Genomic DNA, 21056 nt, shown 5'->3' on the forward strand with positions numbered 1-21056 from the left:
ATCTGTTAATGGTTTTGCTAGTACACCGCTAAGCTCTTTTAGTAGCTTTGGGTGTATCCCATCAGGCCCCTGTGACTTATTTGTATTAATTTTAGACATCTGACTTAGAACCTCTTCCTCTGTAAAGACACATGCATCAAAAGATTCATTAGTCTTCCTCCCTAACTGAGGTCCTTTTCCTTCATTTTCATTTGTAAAAACTGAACAGAAGTATTCATTGAGGCAGTCAGCTAGTTCTTTATCTTCTTCCATATACCTTCCTTCTTTTGTTTTTAATTTGGTAATTCCTTGTTTTCATTTCCTTTTTTCATTTATGTATCTGGAGAATGTCTTATAGCCTTTTTTCACTGACTCAGCTAATTTCTCTTCTGCCTGTGCTTTAGAAGCTCTTATAATTTGCTTGGCCTCTTTCTGCTTAATCTGATAAATTTCCCTGTCATCCTCGTTTTGTTTTTTGTTTTTTTTTATAATTACTAAATGCTATCTTTTTGTTTTTAATGATTTTGGCCACTTCTGCTGAGTACCACAGTTGTCTCTTCCTTTTTTTACTTTTACTGACAAGCCTAATGCAATTATCTGTTGCCTTCAATAGTGCCACTTTTAAGTAGTCCCATTTCTCCTGGACTCCATTGAAACTGTTCCAATCTGATAGGGACTAGTATACCACTAATCTAATCTAATTTTAGAAATAAAATATTGTTATTTTGTTATATGTGTCCTAAGATATAATAAACTTGGAATTTGAAACATTTTGCATAGGATAAATATAAAGATGGCATTAATGATAAGGACCAGCATAAAGTGGCATTCTTGATAAGACAGAGCATGAAGATGGAATTCCTAATAAGGCCTCATGCACATGGCTGTTCCGTGCATTGGGGACCGCAATTTGCGGTCCCCAATGCACAGGCAACGTCCGTGCGGCGGCCGGGACGAATCGAGACCCATTCAACTTAAGTGGGTCCGTGATCCGTCCGTACCGCCAAAAAATAGAACATGTTCTATTTTTTTGTGGTGCGGAGGCACAGACAAAAGCACCACGGAAGCACTCTGTAGTGCTTACGTGGGGTTCCGTACCTCCATTCCGCACCGCAGCTCCGGATTGCGGACCCATTCAAGTGAATGGGTCCGCATCTGTGATGCGGGGAGCACACGGCCGGTGCCCGCATATTGTGGACCCGCTGTTTGCGGGCCGCAATACGGCCACAACCGGGCAAGAGCCGTGTGCATGATGCCTAAGGCATGGAGATAACGGAGCCTTAGGATAGTTGACTAATAAGGCAGAGCCTGAAGATGGTTTCCTGATAAGGTAGAGCCTGAAGACGGTTTCCTGATAAGGCAGAGCCTGAAGATGGTTTCCTGATCAGGCAGACCCTGAAGATGGTTTCCTGATCAGGCAGACCCTGAAGATGGTTTCCTTATAAGTCAGAGCCTGAAGATGGTTTCCTGATAAGGCAGAGCCTGAAGATGGTTTCCTGATAAGGCAGAGCCTGAAGATGGTTTAATGATATCAAGCAGAGCCTGAAGATGGTTTAATGATATGGCAGAGCCTGAAGATGGTCTTCTGATATGGAAGGGCATGAAGATCGTTTTCTAATAAGGCAGAGTCTGGAGATGGTTTCCTGATAAGGCAGAGTCCGGAGATGGTTTCCTGATAAGGCAGAGTCTGGAGATGGTTTCCCGATAAGGCAGAGGATGAAGATGGTATTCTTGATAAAGCAGAGGATGAAGATGTTATTCTCCATAAGAAAAAACTAAAACTATACTGTTTTATACTAAACTATGTTGTAGGATTAGCCAGAACATTAAGATGGTTTTCCACATAAGAAAGAGCATAAAAGACATTGTTCTTGGTAAGGCTTAGCATAAAGATGTCACTCCTGATAAGGCACAGATGAAGATGCCATGTACAATGAGGCACAGAGTCTGGAGATGCTTTCCTTATAAGACAGAGCATGAAGATAGTTTCGTGATAAGGCAGAGCCTGAAGATGGTTTCCTGATAAGGAAGAGCATGATGATGGTTTCCTCATAAGGCAGAGTCTGGAGATGGTTTCCGGATAAGGCAGCGCCTGCAGATGGTTTAATGATAAGACTGGGCCTGAAGATATTTTCCTGATAAGGAATCGCATGAAGATTGTTTCTTGATAAGGCAGAGTCTGTAGATGGTTTCCTGATAAGGTAGAGGATGAAGATGGTGTTCTTGATAAAGCAGAGGATGAAGATGTTATTCTCCATAAGAAAAAAAACTAAAACTATACTGTTTTATACTAAACTATATTGTAGGATTAGCTAGAACATGAAGATGGATTTCCACATAAGGATGAGCCTGAAGATAGTTTAATGATAAGGCAGAGCTTGAAGATGGTTTAAAGATAAGGCAGAGCCTGAAGATGGTTTCCTGAGAAGGAAGAGTGTGATGATTGTCTCCTTAATGATAAGGCAGAGACTGGAGATGGTTTCCTGATAAGGCAGAGTCTGGAGATGGATTAATGATAAGGCAGAGACTGGAGATGGTTTCCTGATAAGGCAGAGTTTGGAGATAGTTTCTTGATAAGGCAGAGGATGAAGACCTTATTCTTGATAAAGCAGAGGATGAAGATGTTATTCTCCATAAGGAAAAGCACTAAGCTATAATGTAGGATTAGCCAGAACACGAAGATAGCTTTCCACATAAGGCAGAGCATGAAGACATTTATTTATTTTACACATTTATTTGTGGTCATGGCTACGGCCAAGAGGTATCTGAAGAACCCTAGGGAGAGAAACAACTGGATCAACCTAACCCAGCTAGGCGTGACCTAACTGACCTGACTAAATGGCTTGTTGTGTGCCCTAAGCCATGATCGTGGGTAGGCCTATAAGTGGGCATACCCTGTGGAAATGAGAAGATAAGGGAGGGAGGGTGGGGCACCTGAAAACACCCGCCTGTAAGTGAGGGTGTGGCTCGTATATGAGGAGCCTCCGCCCCTCCCACAAATGCAGGCTGACTAATCAGCCTTACCAACATATCGCTACTATGTTCTGCAGCACTTTACAGAAATTAGCATCAAGCTGTCCCCAATGGGGCTCACAATCTAAAGTCCCTATCAGTATGTCTTTGGAGTGTGGGAGGAAGCCACAAACACAGGGAGAACATAGAAACGCTTTGCAGATGTCCTTGGTCAGATTCAAACCTGGGACCCCAGTGCTGCAAGGCACCAGTGCTAACCACTGAGCTACCGTGCTGCCCAGACATTGTTCTGGGTAAGGCTTAGCATAAAGATGGCATTCCTGATAAGCCACAGATGAAGATGCCATGTATGACGAGGCATGAATATATATATATATATATATATATATATATATATATATATATATCTGTTGCTATTTAAAAGTTAGCATGGGGCTAGGGCACAGATCAGGTCACTGGTCAGCTCTACCTTCAATAACTGGTTTAATTGCCTGTGTCCTGCTCAGCCTGGGGGGAGATATCACCCCCACCAAGATTCAGGCTTAGGGAATTACAGGTCACTATCCAGATGTCCAGACAGATGTGCTTACCCCCAGCCTTCCACCCTAGGGCTCAAGGTTTGCCGGAGGATGGAGGGGCAGTCACAACTTCCAGATCCTGTCATCTTTTTGTCTTCTCTGCACATTCTTTGTTAGCTCCTATCTCATTCTCTGTTTTTTTTAGCAGTGGAGATGAGCACAGGTATCTCTCTCATATCTATATACATTGATACATTATTATATACATTTCTGCCTTGTATGCACAACAAACCACTGGGGACCTGTATCCCTCTGAATTCTCTTTCAAAAATAATACAGAGTGTGAGCTCTTGGGACAAGCTCCTGTGTGCCTATTATTACAAGAGTCAGTGTGGTGTCATGAACTCTTTTGAACTCTCTATCACTACAGTCTCATCTCCTCCCCATGCATCTGGGTACCTACAGCTGATATTTTAGGATCCATAACCCCCCTTCCTATGTCCTCTCTATCCTCCTCCTCCACTCCTCCCTGCCCCTCCTACAGCTCTAACCTCATCTCCCCTGCTGATGCTGAAGAGGATTTTAGTGGAGCTGAAGACAGGTAGACAAGGAGGAGAAGACAGAAGAAGAGTCAGAGCTCCAGGGTCTGGTAAGTCTATGAGTCCTTCATTCCCATGTATATATTGCATTACTCTTGCTTTGTCTTTATTTGATATTTGACCATATCTCCCTCCTGAACCCCCCAGTTACATCTTGTGCTTACACTTTTAAATTCCCAGCACCCCTCTTCCCATAGTGCCTGGCATAATTGCTACACCCCCAGCTTCTTTGGACATTTAACATTCAGTTCACTCCACTAGTACATTATTGATGGCAGGTAGGTTGTAGTAATGATCTTCTCTCTCTTCCCTTCTGTTACAATCCTTCTGTCTTTTGTATAAAGGGGGGTGGGGGACTCCTAGAAATCTTAAGTATCATTCCTCTTGTTTAACATGGGGAAAGCTGGCAGGATTTGGATAATTCTTATAGAAGCAGAGTTAATTATTTTATCCACCCATATATTTTTCACACTGGGTCAAAATAATGTTGTAGACTTTATCTATAAAACCAAAGAGAACATTAGGTTACCTTTGTGAGTTGTGCCAAATGACAAGCTCAACCCTTCTACATCTGAAGGTTTCTAATATTAATGTTAGGCTGGGGCTGTCTGGTCTGTGCCATGGAGTTTGTATTAGGTTAACATATAGTGTGGTGGGAAGAATTGATTTTATGTCATAAAAAAAAACTTTTATTTCATACTGAGCAGTGTTGAAGGATTTGATATATATATATAAAAGTAAATGTAACATAAAATATACAAAATATATACAAATACAGATGTAAAAATACATATACAACATAATATATATATATATATATATATATATATATATATATAATGATCAAATAAAAATATATAGTAACATAATAAATGAAGAAAAATTGATAAAAAAAATAAAAACACTATTAGAGAATATGAGCAATAAAAGCAAAACCAGTAATAATAATAATGATTAAAATAACATTATTATTGCAGGTAATAGGATTAGGGCATAGAAGGGATGAACTGAACAGTGAAGGACTTCTGATTGCTAATGGGTTTGGATAAACAGAAATCTATTCTATAATATCTTTAGAAAAATGCATCAGACATTTTGTAAGTATAACCCCCCACACACACAGACACACACACATACACAGACATACCCACAACCTCTATAATAGCTTCTAGTCTTCCCAGTTTAATGGGGTGAGGTTGACCTCATCCACCCCAAACATGGGAGAGTGTCACCTCACAATCCAGAAGAGGATCATCCTCAAATTGTCAGCACACAGGTTACAATTCTCTAGAGTTATATTATTGATTGGGGTACGTGACCTCCCCTCACTCAACCAAACCAGTGAAGAACAGCCCCAACCATTATCTCTCCTCCAAACATTACAGTTTTCTCTACCAATTAGGGCAGGAAGCCTTCTTCTGACATACATCTAATCCAGATTCTTCCATCAGACAGGAGATGGTGAGGAATGTATTTCCACTGCTCTACTGTCCAATGGGGGCGGCTTCACACCAGTCCGGCCAATGCTTGGTATCATGCATGGTGATCTTAGGCTTGTGTGTAGCTTCTCAACCATGGAGACCCTAGTCTATGATGTTCCTAATGAAGAGTACCTGCTGCTGTTGCTACCAGGCAAGGACCACTATATCAGGACTGAAATTAGACAAACTGACTTTTTGGAAAGGAGGCATCTTGTGGCAGTGGTGCCATGTTGAAAGCCACTGAGCCTATTAGGAATACATGACTGTATTTTGCACTGGTGGATTTTATACACCTGTTAGCGCTGGGAATAGCTGATATGGCCATATCCACTAACAATCTATATACACATAGGTATGTCTGTAGGTTTGTGTGGATCTATGTGTGCCCTTGGTCTGTCATCTGTTCTGGTCACTGATCTTGTTCCACTCCACTGCCAGGCACCATCATGACCTCCAAGACAAAGTCCTAGAACCAGACTATCGGTCCTATGGAGTCAGGCATTGTGATTGTTCCTTTAGGGAATTACATAGAAATATAGACATAGAATGTGTCGGCTGATAAGAACCATTTGGCCCATCTAGTCTGCCCAATATACTGAATACTATGACCTCATCGTATCCCAAATACAGTGTCCGCCCTTCCCCCTCTTTTAGCCAGAGAAGCACTATAAACTGTGACTATTAAATTCAGGAGTCATCATGTAAGGCTTCAAATGGTGTATAATAATAGCTGATTAAGGTGGGTTCTGACAGCAGGACCCCCACAAGTCATCTTATCTGCTAACCAAAAATAGTCAGAGATCTGACCGAATGCAACAATATAAAAGAGGAAAATAACCTTCAGCTTATCAGCTTTCCCCTCTTTCCCCTCAATGCTAAAGGGTATTCACAGGTACTCAAAGGTGGACACATACCTACTGATGGTTTCCTAGCAACAACAACAGTTTGCAGCGCTGGTACTTGTGCCAACATTGCTTAAAGGGGTTGTCTGAATTATTTATTTTTAAAAGGCGGTGAAGCTATTAAAATAATAAAAATAAAGGTAATGATATGATGCCCACAAAAGTTGTTGTCCTCCAAGCATGGCACATTTTTTTTTAATAAAGAAGAGGGTGTCTAAAGTGGGAATTACCACCCTCCACAATCTCAACATCCCTAAGAATTTTTGAATGTGTTCAAAGGGATCGTCCAACCAAGAATGAACTTCAAAGGCTATGTTCACATGGCAGATTCTGCCACGGATATCAGCATGGATTCTGCACCGAAAACCGCTCCCATTGTTTTCAGTGGGAGTTTCCAGACCACAGGACTCCCTCTGTCGGAGTCTGCTCGTGGTTTAGCGCCATTCAGTGGTGCTAAATCGCATACAGGTCAGTGGCACTGAAATTGAAGAACTGAGGCAGAAACCGTGTCCCCGATTGTGGTGGATTGTGAATATTGCCTATGGGCTCAGGCACCCAAGCGATATTAAAGCTGTGCAAGTTTTGTCAGTGAAAAACTGGGATTTCAGTACATATTTTTTGGCCACATGTGAAGGCACCCTGAGGCTACCTGCACACATGTGTGTTTTCCTCGCAGATTCCCGTGCAGAAAAAAATGCAGTGTAATACAGTACCAGCAAAGTGTATGAGATTAGACAAATATCATGTACACTTTGCTTTTTCGTTTCGTGCGGAAATTGACCTGTCGCGCGGATTCTGAAGTTTGCAGCAGGTTGATTGTTTGTACGGTTCTTATGTGCAAGAGTGAGATCTACAGAAAAACCGCATTAAATACGCAGCAAAAATCGCAAGTAACTCATGTGGATTTTAGTGTGGATTTGGTGCAGAGACACCCAAAAATCCGCACAGAAATTCATGCGGAATTTCTGCAAGACGTGTGCAGGTAGCCTTGTAGCTCATAGCGATTTGTGGCCTGTCAGCTATCTAAAACATCTATTTTGGGTGTATTTCCCCTTTAAGAAGATGTTGATACTGTTGGAACAAAGGAACATCTTTCTGACAATACCTCAATGGATCCAGCAAATTGCTTAACTCAGCGTCAACATCTGACACCCGACCCCCTTCCTGCCACGCACACAAAGTCACTAGAGATCTGGCTATAGACCTGCTCCCCTCCCCCGTATACAGCCACATATTGATTATGTAAATGTCACATGTGATTTTCTGGAGGGTGATATCGGATGTGCCTCTATCTCTATAATTACTGCTGAAGCATCCAGTTACTAGATATTACACTATTATGCACAGTACCGGAGGATGCGCCATTGTCTCGTAGCACTGGGGTCGGGATCGGACCAGGGCTACCTCTATGGGGTCTGTAAGTCCTGGAGTTTTCTCCAGTTTCTTTGGTCTAAGAACCCAAATTCATTTTAATAGATTAATTGGCTTTCTAGGAAAACAGACCCAAGGGAACATTTTAAGGGACAATGTAATTGTCACATTGTCATTAGTGCTGCATTCACATGGTGCAGTTACTTATGTGTTTTGCTGTAATTTTGCGTCAACCGCAAGCAGTGTCGGACTGAAGTCCCTTGGACCTTAGTGGCCCAGTTTTATTAGGGCCCATTATTGTCAGAGCTTGGGCCTACTGATGGATCCTCTGGTACTCTGGTCCAGTCCGACCCTGACCACAACGACAGAATGTGATTTGATGATACTGCTCATAGCAACCAATCAGATTTCACCTTTCATTTTCCAAAGGAGCTCTGAAAAATGAAAGGTGGAATCTGATAGGTTGCTATGGGTGACTAAGCCAGTTTTCCTTTGGAGCAGTTTGAAAAATCTCCCCCACTGTGTTAATGGTGTACAGATGATTGTTGGCGCCATTCTTTACCTAATACCGTGTAGATACATATTAAATATAGTCCCACATACTCATTTTCATCAATGCTCCCAATGTTTATAGTGCACAGTTCTACAGAAAGCACCACTAAGAAAGAAAAACTGTGAAGGTTGAAAAGCTGAGACCACTTGTATCTCCCCTCCCCCCTCCAATCTCCCCCCCATATCTAGAGATTATAGGAGCGCTGCTCCGGGCTACCTTTTATAAATAACTAATGTGTGTGATAGGCGTCCATGACGGACCGGGGTCACTGCCGATTCAGTGCTGTGATTTCTCTTGAGTTTCTATTAATACAAAGTTGTAGAGGGCAGAGGAGTCACATAAGGGAGCCAGAAGGCGCTGTGTATGTACTCCTTATATATACTATATACTGCCACAATCATGTGTGCCGCTATGACAGCCATAAAGGCTCCTCTGACTTTCTAATATATGTTGTGTTTTCATTCCATTTTCAAGATCTCTGCTTACTGTCAGTGAATGAGAGCATTCCTGTTTACACCCAAGTCTGCAAACTTTTCTTGGTTTCATAACTCTTAGGCTGAGTTCACACGGGCGTTGCGGGAAAAGGTGCGGGTGCGTTGCGGGAGCATGCGCGATTATTCCGCGCGAGTTTCCAAACATTGTAATGCGTTTTGCACGCGCGTGAGAAAAATCGGCATGTTTGGTACCCAAACCCGAACTTCTTCACAGAAGTTCGGGCTTGGGATCGGTGTTCTGTAGATTGTATTATTTTCCCTTATAACATGGTTATAAGGGAAAATAATAGCATTCTGAATACAGAATGCATAGTAAAATAGCGCTGGAGGGGTTAAAAAAAATAAAAATAAAATTTAACTCACCGTAATCCACTTGCTCGCGCAGCCATCATCTCTTCTGTCTTCATCTTAGCTGTGTGCAGGAAAAGGATCTGTGGTGACGTCACATGATCTTTTACCATGGTGATGGATCATGTGATGACCGGAGTGACGTCACCACTGGTCCTTTCTTCAGAATGCTATTATTTTCCCTTAGAACCATGTTATAAAGGAAAATAATAATGATCGATGATTTCACGCAGCCCCATTCACTTCTATGGGGCCTGCGTTACGTGGAAAACGCACAATATAGAGTATGCTGCGATTTTCACGCAACGCATAAGTGATGCGTGAAAATCACAGCTCATGTGCACAGCCCCATAGAAATGAATGGGTCCAGATTCAGTGCGGGTGCAATGCGTTCACCTCCCGCATTGTACCCGCGCGGAATACTCGCCTGTGTGAACTCAGCCTCACAGCTAAACAACCCTCTGTGTGCTGAGCCGCATAAATCTTTCTTCTGTCCTGATGGTTTGTTACAGTGCACATTGTCGGCGCAGGTAAAATGGATGAATAGTCTGTAGTCCTAGCTGCTTAAAGAGGAGCTGTCACCACTCCTGACATGTCTGTTTTAGGCCTCTTTCACGCTTGCGTTGTTGGGATCCGGCATGCACTTCCGTTGCCGGAGGTGCCCGCCGGATCCGGAAAAACGCAAGTGTACTGAAAGCATTTGAAGACGGAACCGTCTTCCAAATGCTTTCAGTGTTACTATGGCACCCAGGACGCTATTAAAGTCCTGGTTGCCATAGTAGTAGTGGGGAGCGGGGGAACAGTATACTTACAGTCCGTGCGGCTCCCGGGGCGCTCCAGAATGACGTCAGAGCGCCCCATGCGCATGGATGACGTGATCCATGCGCTTGGGGCGCCCTGACGTCACTCTGGAGCGCCCGGGGAGCCGCACGGACGGTAAGTACACTGCTCCCCCGCTCCCCACTACACTTTACCATGGCTGCCAGGACTTTAGCGTCCCGGCAGCCATGGTAACCACTCTGAAAAAGCTAAATGTCGGCTCCGGCAATGCGCCGAAACGACGTTTAGCTTAAGGCCGGATCCGGATCAATGCCTTCCAATGGGCATTAATTCCGGATCCGGCCTTGCGGCAAGTGTTCTGGATTTTTGGCCGGAGCAAAAAGCGCAGCATGCTGCGGTATTTTCTCCGGCCAAAAAATGTTCCGGTCCTGAACTGAAGACATCCTGATGCATCCTGAACGGATTACTCTCCATTCAGAATGCATTAGGATAATCCTGATCAGGATTCTTCCGGCATAGAGCCCCGACGACGGAACTCTATGCCGGAAGACAATAACGCAGGTGTGAAAGAGCCCTTAGTAACTACTTGCACCCCCCATGTAACAATAATTCTGGAGCATTTTGTCATATATCTCAGCAAAAACATACAATTAGAGCGGCACAAGAAAGAAAAAAAAAAAAAGCAACAGTAAATGAAAAAATTTATGAAAAAGGAGGGGTGCACAATCCAAATCCTCACCGGACGACAAATGAATGGGTGAATAAAACTTTGATTTTTTTGGGAGTGCTGCCTTCTCCTTAGGCCTCATGCACACAAACGTTTTTTTTTTGCGGTTGTTCCGTTTTTTCTTCCGTGGGTCTTCCTTGATTTTTGGAGGATCCACGGACATGAAAAGTGAAAAAAACAAAAAACAAAGTCAAGTTTGCATTGAAAATGAAGTTTGCATTGAAAAACGGACACGGATCACGGACGCGGATGACTATCTTGTGTGCATCAGTGATTTTTCACGGACCCATTGACTTGAATGGGTCCGTGAACCGTTGTCCGTGAAAAAAATAGGACAGGTCATATTTTTTTCACGGACTGGAAAAACGGATCACAGACGCGGAAGCCAAACGGTGCATTTTTCGATTTTTCCACGGACCCATTGAAAGTCAATGGGTCAGCGAAAAAAAACTGAAAACGGAACAACGGCCGCTGGATGCACACAACGGTCGTATGCATGAGGCCTTATTCATTTGTCATATATATATCTATGTTGCGCCATTCTTCTGTTATTCCTGCTAGAAGTTATGACTGAATTATTAGCAGTTGGAGGGAGGGGGGCCTGACACTGTACTGTCAGCACTGATTGGATAATGTCAAACTGTGCGGGGACATAACCCCAACCGGTAATACCCCTCTGTACCCTTACTGCAGACTGCTAGCAATTCATTCATAAACTTCTAAAAGCAATAATAGAGGAATGTCACAACATATAGTCATAAGAATAGATGCTCCAGAATTGTCATTGTATGGTGAATGCAGATAGTAGAACAGACATGTCAGGAGAGGTTACAGGTCCTCACAGAGGATGAGATAAAAGGAGATGAGTTCTGCAGCAGCACAGAGGGTTTAAGGAGAGAGATCCTGTTATGTTAGTGAGAACTGGGCAATTTACCTTAGATTGTGAGCCCCATTGGGGACAGTTGGATGCATTATGCTAATGTCTGTAAAGCGCTGCAGGATATAGTGGCTCTATATAAGTGCATACAATAAATAAATATGTGAAATTGGCACGGTCATCATGTGAAAAGTGGTAAGGAGCGGGGCCGCTAGCATTGCACAGGATTTCAGGCAGAGGCATCATTTTATACCATTGCGAAATCTCTGCTATTGTGTGTGTGACAGAGGAGTATTTGAGTCACAAGGGCTACCTGTGCACCATCAAAAGGGGTTTGAGGGATGACCTGTCCGCTCCTGAAATATTACTGAAAACAGCTGGGAAGCGTCAGAAGTAGGAATGGAAGGACTGGGATCAGCACAGAGTATTTCAGAAGATGAGTGGTCTGACCCTGATATTGGAGTAAACCAACAGCAGATGATTGCCGATAACATGACTGTGGCTCCTCCGCTGCCTATGAGACTGTGCCACCACGTAGCTCAGAGCATACTGATGGCTTCCTCCCCGAGTGTGTGCAGACAGATGGACGGACCGCCAGCCATTCCACATTTGTCACACTTTAAAGTCCCATTGTGTGGTCCCAGGCTGCCGGCATTATCTGGTCCAGCAGCCTGTGTTATCAAGAGATCTATCTCCGCTTTAGCCTTAATTAGAAGTGTAATTAATCATCTGCCGGTGGCGCGGCATCAATCACCTTTATTATTAAAATGCCGATGTTTGCATCTCTGATAAACAAGACGCAAAGGGAGAATGTCAAAACGATCGGAGGGGCATTATTAAAGAGCACACGGCGGTGGTGGGCATTGAGGGGGGTCCGGATGAGCGGAGAGTGGCGTTACGTTCTCCAGAATAACTAAATAAAATCACATAAATCACAGATGGCAACACCGAAAACCTATTTTTGTTCATAGCAACAGGCGCTAGGCTGACTGCTGTGAGATGCAGCGGGGTTCGTGTATTAATGGTAGCATCTCTTTTCGGCTGCGGATTTATGAAACCATTACATGGCGTCTCATATATCTGTCATAGTTTGAAACGATGGGGGCCAACAGGACAAATAATACCCCTATAAATTAGGGATCGACCGATATAGATTTTTTAGAGCAGATACCGATAACCTGTGAACTTTCAGCCAACAACTTATACTGATATTCTGTGCATTTTCATTTTTGAAAAAGAATAAAAAATAAATTCTGTTACGGCGTTCACCATATGGGAGATTTTTTAAAATATTTTAATAGTTTGGACTTTTTGGACGTGGCAATATGTGATATGTTTATTTATTTATTGTTTATATATTTTATATGTAAAATAGGGAAAGGGGGTAATTTATACCTAATATTTTGGATTTATACCTAATATTTTGGTGGGGTTTTTTTTGTTTTTTTTTTACTTTTTATTTAACTATTTCTCCCCTTAGGGGCTAGAACCTGGGCTCTTTTAATCCCTTGTCCTATTCACCCTAATAGAGCTCTATTAGGGTGAATAGGACTTCACACTTTCCCTGCTGCCCTGTGCATAGTACACACAGCAGCAGGGAGATTACCATGGCAGCCAGGGCTTCAGTAGCGTCCTGGCTGCCATGGTAACCAATCGAAGCTCCAAAATTACACTGCTGGGGCTCCAATCAGAAGCTGCCACTGCCACCAATGATTTGAATACTGGAACGGGGGGGTTTGCGCCACCAATTATGTTAATACTAGGGGGTGAGGAGGGTGCATTGCGCCACCAATGATAATTAACGTTTAATACAGGAGTCGGGTGTGTTGGCGCAGAATCACATAGCCGGCACCCTGCCTCTGACAGGGAGCTGCGATCAGCGGCAGCAGTTTACCCCTCAGGTGTGGCACCTGAGGGGTTAGCTGCCGCTGATCGCAGCTTCCTGTCATATAGGCTGAGCACCGCCTCCTGTATTTGTATTAGACGTTAATTATCATTGGTGGCGCAGTGCGCCCGCCCCTCTTCCTCCCGTCTCTCCTCATTGGCAGCGCGGCACAGGGGAGAGGGAGAGAATGACTCCTTCTCCCCTGTGCTGCTGAGGGAACATGAGCGCACTGACAGCAGCGTGCTCATGTTTTGTGATAGCGTGCTGGACGCATTATCGCCGTTATTGGCAAGGTTAGATGCCAATACCGATAACTTTGAAAATCACGAATATCGGCCAATAATATCGGTGACTCCGATAATCGGTCGATCCCTAAACTACATATATAAATGAAACTGCCCTATACTACACACACAAATAATATCTCTATAAACTATGTATATATATTAAACCTCCATATACTGTACACACAAATAATACTTAAATAAATAAAAAATGTATTAATAAATTATTAAATAATAAAAATAATTGTATAGATTTAAAATATGACCAAATACTATAGATATAAATAGTACATTCATGTACCTTATACTCAGATATTACCCCTGTTTACTGCCACATCCTAAACCCATAAATAATTTACTCAGATTCTGCCCACACAGATGATATCACCACTTACCATATGCGCATATGATGCTTCCATATTACTATACCCTCACATACCTTTACACTCACAGCTACATATACGCATCTACATATTAGTTACCTCCTGTAGATTTGGGGCTCAGTCCCAACTGCAACTATCGAGACCCATACAGCTACACCTGCAGCAGTGACGTACTTACCATTTTAAGATCTTTTCAAATACACCTCAGAACTTCCCCAAAATGACCAGAAACGCCTCTTTTTGAAGCAGATTAGCATCAACCTCAAAATGTAGTGACTATATGACTGTATAGAAACATGAAGAGGGAATCATATGGGATCATTTCTTCAGGCTTCCTAAATGCCACCCTATGGGCTGATTTATTGGTTGTCATTATACCCACCAGCTCAGCTTTAATAGCACATCAAAAAAATACCGCAATCTATAGGAGACTTTCCTGTACTGGTAAAGCAGAGTAATAGTTATAAACGTGCTACTGTGGAGTTACCCTTTAATTGTATAGGACAAGACATCTAATAGGGGTCGGGCTATGACATCCCTCTGTTTCATGAATTTGAGGCTGGCAATCACTGCAGGTATTGTTGAAAGGCATAGTTGTAGGGGTGCAGAGGTAGCAATCGTACCTCACCCGTGTTGCCTAAAGGCAGCCCTAAGGCCTCTGTACCACGTTAGGTGACACCATTATTAGAAATGGCACATGGTAGTTACTGGTGCCCAGTTGATTCAAGTAACGCCTCTGATGGTTTGAGAAAGGAACATGTCTGGTCATTTATGATTGGAGGACTTACCTATAACATCAGGTTCCAACTTTGGGCGCCCTCAAGTAGGACAGCCTGGTCCAACTGCTACCTTTGCACCCCCTATGGCGACTCCTGTGTCATTCCCACTAAGCATATGAACTGAAATGCATGACTCCATTTTTCATACAGTACAAAGAGTATAACAATATCCTAGTGTGCCAAAGTACCATATACCAGGGTGTTGTAAATGTATGAATACCCTTCACCAGCAATTTTGTTTTTAATTTCTAAAAAATATGATTTATAACCTAAGAATATTGTATGTTTGTTTTATTTTGTTTATTTTTTAATCATATAATTATTTGATTTATTTTGTTTCTTTTTAATCATAATTATTTTCTATTATTTTCATTCTTATTATTATGTGTACATTTGTTTTCCTTATTTGTATTACAATTCTACTTTTTTATTACAAGAAATTGAATTTAGATGTTTGTTTGTAACAATATTTTTTATAGAATTGTTATATTTTTCCATTATAAATAATGAATTTATTTTTTGCTTTACTTTGGTTATTATTTATTATATTTAAAAAAAAGAATCAATACAGCCACCACAGGAGCTGTTACTGCTCATAGGTCAGAAATATAGTCCTACAAGGCTACCACCAGATACAAAAACCAAAATCTAAAAGGGCAGTAGTAAAATATAACTTTTAATAATAAATCTAAAAAATCAAAATAGCCCAAATTGTAACCATGAAGCCACACTGATTAGGCAATAAGCATCACAAATTCCATGTCGGACACATGTATATGGATAGGTATACTGTAATATATACACCGCTTACCCGGATAAATGTGTAGGTAAAGGTGGACAGAACCAGCATCCACACCAAATAAATCACGTCCTCACACACAGATTAATTTGGCTCCAGTTGTTTTCAATCCTCAAACAAATCGCCCCTTAATCATCTATGTGATAGTGTATGGTGTATCAGAGGACAGTGAAGAGATTGACCCCTATCCGTACTTATTAAAGGGTGCTAAAGAAACCTACTCACAGGTGCTCAGATAAAAAGAAAAATGTTGTCCCTACGCATTTCATTTATTTATATAGCCCAAAACTCATCAGGGGACATAGGGCTAATGCAACGTCTATATGGGATAGTCCAATCCTAGAATAGTCGTCCTAAGGGTGTGTAAGGTTGCACCTCCAATGATGTTCACCCATAAAAGATGTGGGAGTTATAGCATAGGGTGAGAAGCCACTGTAGATGTGTGGCGTCCCCTATCCGATGTGGCGTCATCTGCTACCTTTAGATTTTGGTATTTATAATATTTCCCATTTTTTTGTATTTTACTATTTTTCCATTATTATTATTTTTTCCCCATTGTTATTGCATTTTATTTATAATTTTTTCCCCATTTTTCATTCTGTCTCGTAACCAATAAATCGAATTAATGAAAGAGTTAAACACAAAACAATTATTTTTTTTTTCTTCCAAATCCCCTTGGATAAAAACCTATATTAGAGAAGGGGTCGGTGGCCATTATTTGGTCCTTTTACGCTGTTCTGAACAACATGAAAAAAACAACAACAAATAATAGTCCTGGCGCTTTGTAGCCTGTAGCGCTGTACATGGGTCATTCTCTCAAGTTTGTCGATTTCTCATAAAATCCTCTGCGGAGCATGGGAAGAGAGAAGAACAAAGGGCCTGAGCACTTGTCTGACTGCCCCAGCTGTCTCTTCTTCTTCATCGCCAATGTTTTCTTGCTGAACCCCCTACTTCTAATATCGGGTCCAGAAAGTGACAATGCGACCACCGCAGAGCGGACGCAGCGTGTGCACAGGCAGGGGAACAGATCTTTGATGTTTAATGAGAGTTTAATTCCAGCTCCCTGTGAAGTCCTTGGTCTTGCCAAGCCTCTTGTCTCTGAATTTATGGGGAGTAGAAGTAGTCTCATCCTGGTAATAACACGATAAACACGGCAAGACCCCCGAGGTCTGATTTATACAGAAAACACTTTGGTCTCTGCGATGTCTGACAGGATGACAACTGATAATGAGGCCAAAATCCTGCAGCTGTAAATATACAGCCGCACACCATAAGAATCCCATATAATGAAGAGTCTTGAAAGCTGGGGATAAAGGCCCCACACGCAACATGGAGCAAACCTTAAAGAGGAACTTTCACAAACAAACGACAAGGTCCTCTCCAGGTGGTACAGGGTGCCCACTCTTTTACATAAATGGTTCCCGTCTGTATCCGATAGATGCTGGAGATGTCTGTCAGAGGAAGGCACCATGATCCACGTCTGGTGGCAATGCCTCTCCCTGCGTCCTTTCTGGGACTCGGTACACAAAATCACACGGACAGTGACAGGGATTCCTATACCTAACACTCCTGAATCCCTCTTGTTGTTCATCTTTGACCTGACTATCCCAGCCTATAAGGCCTCCCTTCTGAAATACAGTCAGGTCCATACATTTCGGGACATCAACACAATTCTAACATTTTTGGCTCTATACACCACCACAATGGATTTGAAATGAAACAAACAAGATTTGCTTTAACTGCAGACTGTCAGCTTTAATTGACGGTATTTACATCCAAATCAGGTGAACGGTGTAAGAATTACAACATTTTGCATATGTGCCTCCCACTTGTTAAGGAACCAAAAGTAATGGGACAATTGGATTCTTAGCTGTTCCATGGCCAGGTGTGTGTTATTCCCTCATTATCCCAATTACAATGAGCAAATAAAAGGTCCAGAGTTCATTTCAAGTGTGCTATTTGCATTTGGAATCTGTTGCTGTCAACTCTCAAGATGAGATCCTAAGAGCTGTCACTATCAGTGAAGCAAGCCATCATTAGGCTGGGAAAAAAAAACAAAAAACATCAGAGAGATAGCAAAAACATTAGGCGTGGCCAAAACAACTGTTCAAAATATTCTTGAAAAGAAGGAACGCACCGGTGAGCTCAGCAACACCAAAAGACCCGGAGGATCACGGAAAACAACTGTGGTAGATGACCGAAGAATTCTTTCCCTGGTGAAGAAAACACCCTTCACAACAGTTGGCCAGATCAAGAACACTCTCCAGGAGGTAGGTGTATGTGTGTCAAAGTCAACAATCAAGAGAAGACATCACCAGAGTGAATACAGATGGTTCACCACAAGATGTAAACCATTGGTGAGCCTCAAAAACAGGAAGGCCAGATTAGAGTTTGCCAAACGACATCTAAAAAAGCCTTCACAGTTCTGGAACAACATCCTATGGACAGATGAGACCAAGATCAACTTGTACCAGAGTGATGGGAAGAGAAGAGCATGGAGAAGGAAAGGAACTGCTCATGATCCTAAGCATACCACCTTATAAGAGAAGCATGGTGGTGGTAGTGTCATGGCGTGGGCATGTATGGCTGCCAATGGAACTGGTTCTCTTGTATTAATTGATGATGTGGCTGCTGACAAAAGCAGCAGGATGAATTCTGAAGTGTTTCGGGCAATATTATCTGCTCATATTCAGCCAAATGCTTCAGAACTCATTGGACAGCGCTTCACAGTGCAGATGGACAATGACCCAAAGCATACTGCAAAAGCAACCAAAGAGTTTTTTAAGGGAAAGAAGTGGAATGTTATGCAATGGCCAAGTCAATCTCCTGACCTGAATCCAATTGAGCATGCATTTCACTTGCTGAAGACAAAACTGAAGGGAAAATGCCCCAAGAACAAGCATGAACTGAAGACAGTTGCAGTAGAGGCCTGGCAGAGCATTACCAGGGATGAAACCCAGCGTCTGGTGATGTCTATGCATTCCAGACTTCATACTGTAATTGACTGCAAAGGATTTGCAACCAAGTATTAAAAAGTGAAAGTTTGATTTATGATTATTGTTCTGTCCCATTACTTTTGGTTCCTTAACAAGTGGGAGGCACATATGAAAACTGTTGTAATTCCTACACCGTTCACCTGATTTGGATGTAAATACCCTCAAATTAAAGCTGACAGTCTGCAGTTAAAGCACATCTTGTTTGTTTCATTTCAAATCCATTGTGGTGGTGTATAGAGCCAAAAATGTTACAATTGTGTCCATGTCCCAATATTTATGGACCTGACTGTATATGCTTCAAGCTGCAAAACCGTCATTGGAAATCACCTCCCCCCCCCCCTTACTGAAGGAGTGGTTCGAGGAAATTGCTCTCCACCAGAGGATGGAGGACCTAATCTGTATCACCCCGCTGGACGTTGCCCATTACACAAAGGCGTGGAGCCCTTGGGAGACGTTCCGCACTTCTGACGAGTTCCGGGATGCCTATCTGTAGCAAGCTCATTCGTCTGTACCCTGCCTCCCCTCCCCACCTCTCTCCCTCTTGTTTCTTTTCTGTTGTTTCTAATGTTTCCTGACATTTTTTTGCTTCATTTTCTATACACTGTTCCTATTGTTTTAGGGGTTGCACCCCTGGTGGTTTGAACTGCTGATATTGTATTCTGATTGTCCTAAACTCATTGCTTAGTATTGTATATTTTACTACGCATTTCTGTCATCGTTTTCTCTGAAAATTCTATAAAAACTTTGAATGAGAAAAAAGAGGACCTGTCACCACTCCTGACATGCCTGTTTTAATAGCTTCATGCCTTCCCCGTGTAATAACAATTCTGGAGCATCTACTGTTATGGCTCTATGTTGTACCGTTCCTCTATTATTTCTACTAGAAGTTATGAATGAATTGCTAGCAGTCTGCAGTAAGGGTACATAGGGGAGGTAACTAGTTGGGGGGGTGTACCTGCACAGTCTGACTCTATCCAATCAGTGCTGCCAATTTCAGACTGTGCAGGTACACAGCCCCAACTGGTGACCACCCCTCTCTACCCTTACTGCAGACTGCTAGCAATTCATTCATAACTTCTAGAAGAAATAATAAAGAAATGCCACAACATAGAACCATAAGAATAGAGGCTCCAGAATTGTTATTACATGGGGAATGCATGAAGCTATTAAAACAGGCAGGTCAGGAGTGGTGAAAGGTCCTCTTTAAAGGGGGCATCTAGTTTAGAAAATCCATTAAAAAATGTGTTCAGGCTCTTGCCTGCTTCTCCCCCAACTATTGAGAAACTCCTGTCATGCCCTAATAGCCTGCATCTGTCAAGGCATCATGGGAGTTGTAGTATCACAACAGCTGAAACACCACAGGTTAATATTAACTTGTTAGGACATAATGAGGCAACAGTGGAGGGTAGTTCAGGACCCTGTCCCCAGCATTGGTGTCTCTTGCTTTGGAGCACTCAGCACATCTGGCATTACATGGATTGACTACTGATTTTAATAGAAATGGTGTAATTCTTCATTTCTCCTGTGGTGGTGCTGTAGAAGATTTGAATGCCTGCTCTTGAATTTCCCCATATATTACAACTTCTATAAGGAAACCATCGAACAGTTTATCATTAAGGCACAGCCACACGTTCAGGTTTCCAGATGCAGTTTTGAGAGCCAAAATCAGGAGTTTATCATAAAAGAAGAGAAAGAACAGGTACGACTTCTCTTTTTTTGAATTGACTTCAGGTTTTGGCTTCCAAAACTGCATCAGGAAACCTAATAACAGAAAAAATAGCATTCTTAATACAGAATACTTACTAAAATGTGGATTGTGGGGTTAAAAAAATAATAATTAACTCACCTTATCCAATTGATCGCGCAGCCGGCATCGTCTTCTTGCTTCTTCTCTCAAGACCTGCAAAAGGACCTTTGATGACGTAATCTCCACGTGGTGAGCGCGGTGACGTCAGCACAGGTCCTGCTGAAGGAAGATAGAAGCTTGCTTGCGGATGCTTGAGATTTTCACGCAGTCCCCCATTCATTTCTATGGGGCCTGCGTTGCGTGAAAAACGCAGAATATAGAACATGCTGCGATTTTCACGCAACACACAAGTGATGTGTGAAAATCACCGCTCATCTGAACAGCCCCATTGAAGTGAATGGGTCCAGCTTCAGTGCGGGTGCAATGCGTTCACCTCACCTCACTCACCCGTGTGAAAGGGGCCTTAAAGTTCTCACAATCCATCTCCAGCCTGGTGATCGGGATCGCAGGATGATGGATTCGGATTGTCCCCTGTTAACCATAAACATGTGATCTAATGAATTCCATATTGAGAACAGTGT

The 21056-nt window shown here is 42.4% G+C and overlaps 1 protein-coding gene across 1 annotated transcript in view; it reads left to right on the forward strand.

Moving 5' to 3' along the window:
* Nucleotides 1–4005: 4005 nt before the first annotated feature.
* Nucleotides 4006–21056, forward strand: part of DRAXIN (dorsal inhibitory axon guidance protein) — a 54012-nt gene continuing 36961 nt past the window's right edge. The window contains exon 1 of the mRNA XM_040430492.1: nt 4006–4119. The gene's annotated coding sequence lies outside the window, so the exon portion shown is untranslated. The remainder of the gene's footprint in view (nt 4120–21056) is intronic.

Source organism: Bufo bufo, chromosome 1, assembly GCF_905171765.1.
Source record: "Bufo bufo chromosome 1, aBufBuf1.1, whole genome shotgun sequence".
NCBI classification, from domain to species: Eukaryota; Metazoa; Chordata; class Amphibia; order Anura; family Bufonidae; genus Bufo; species Bufo bufo.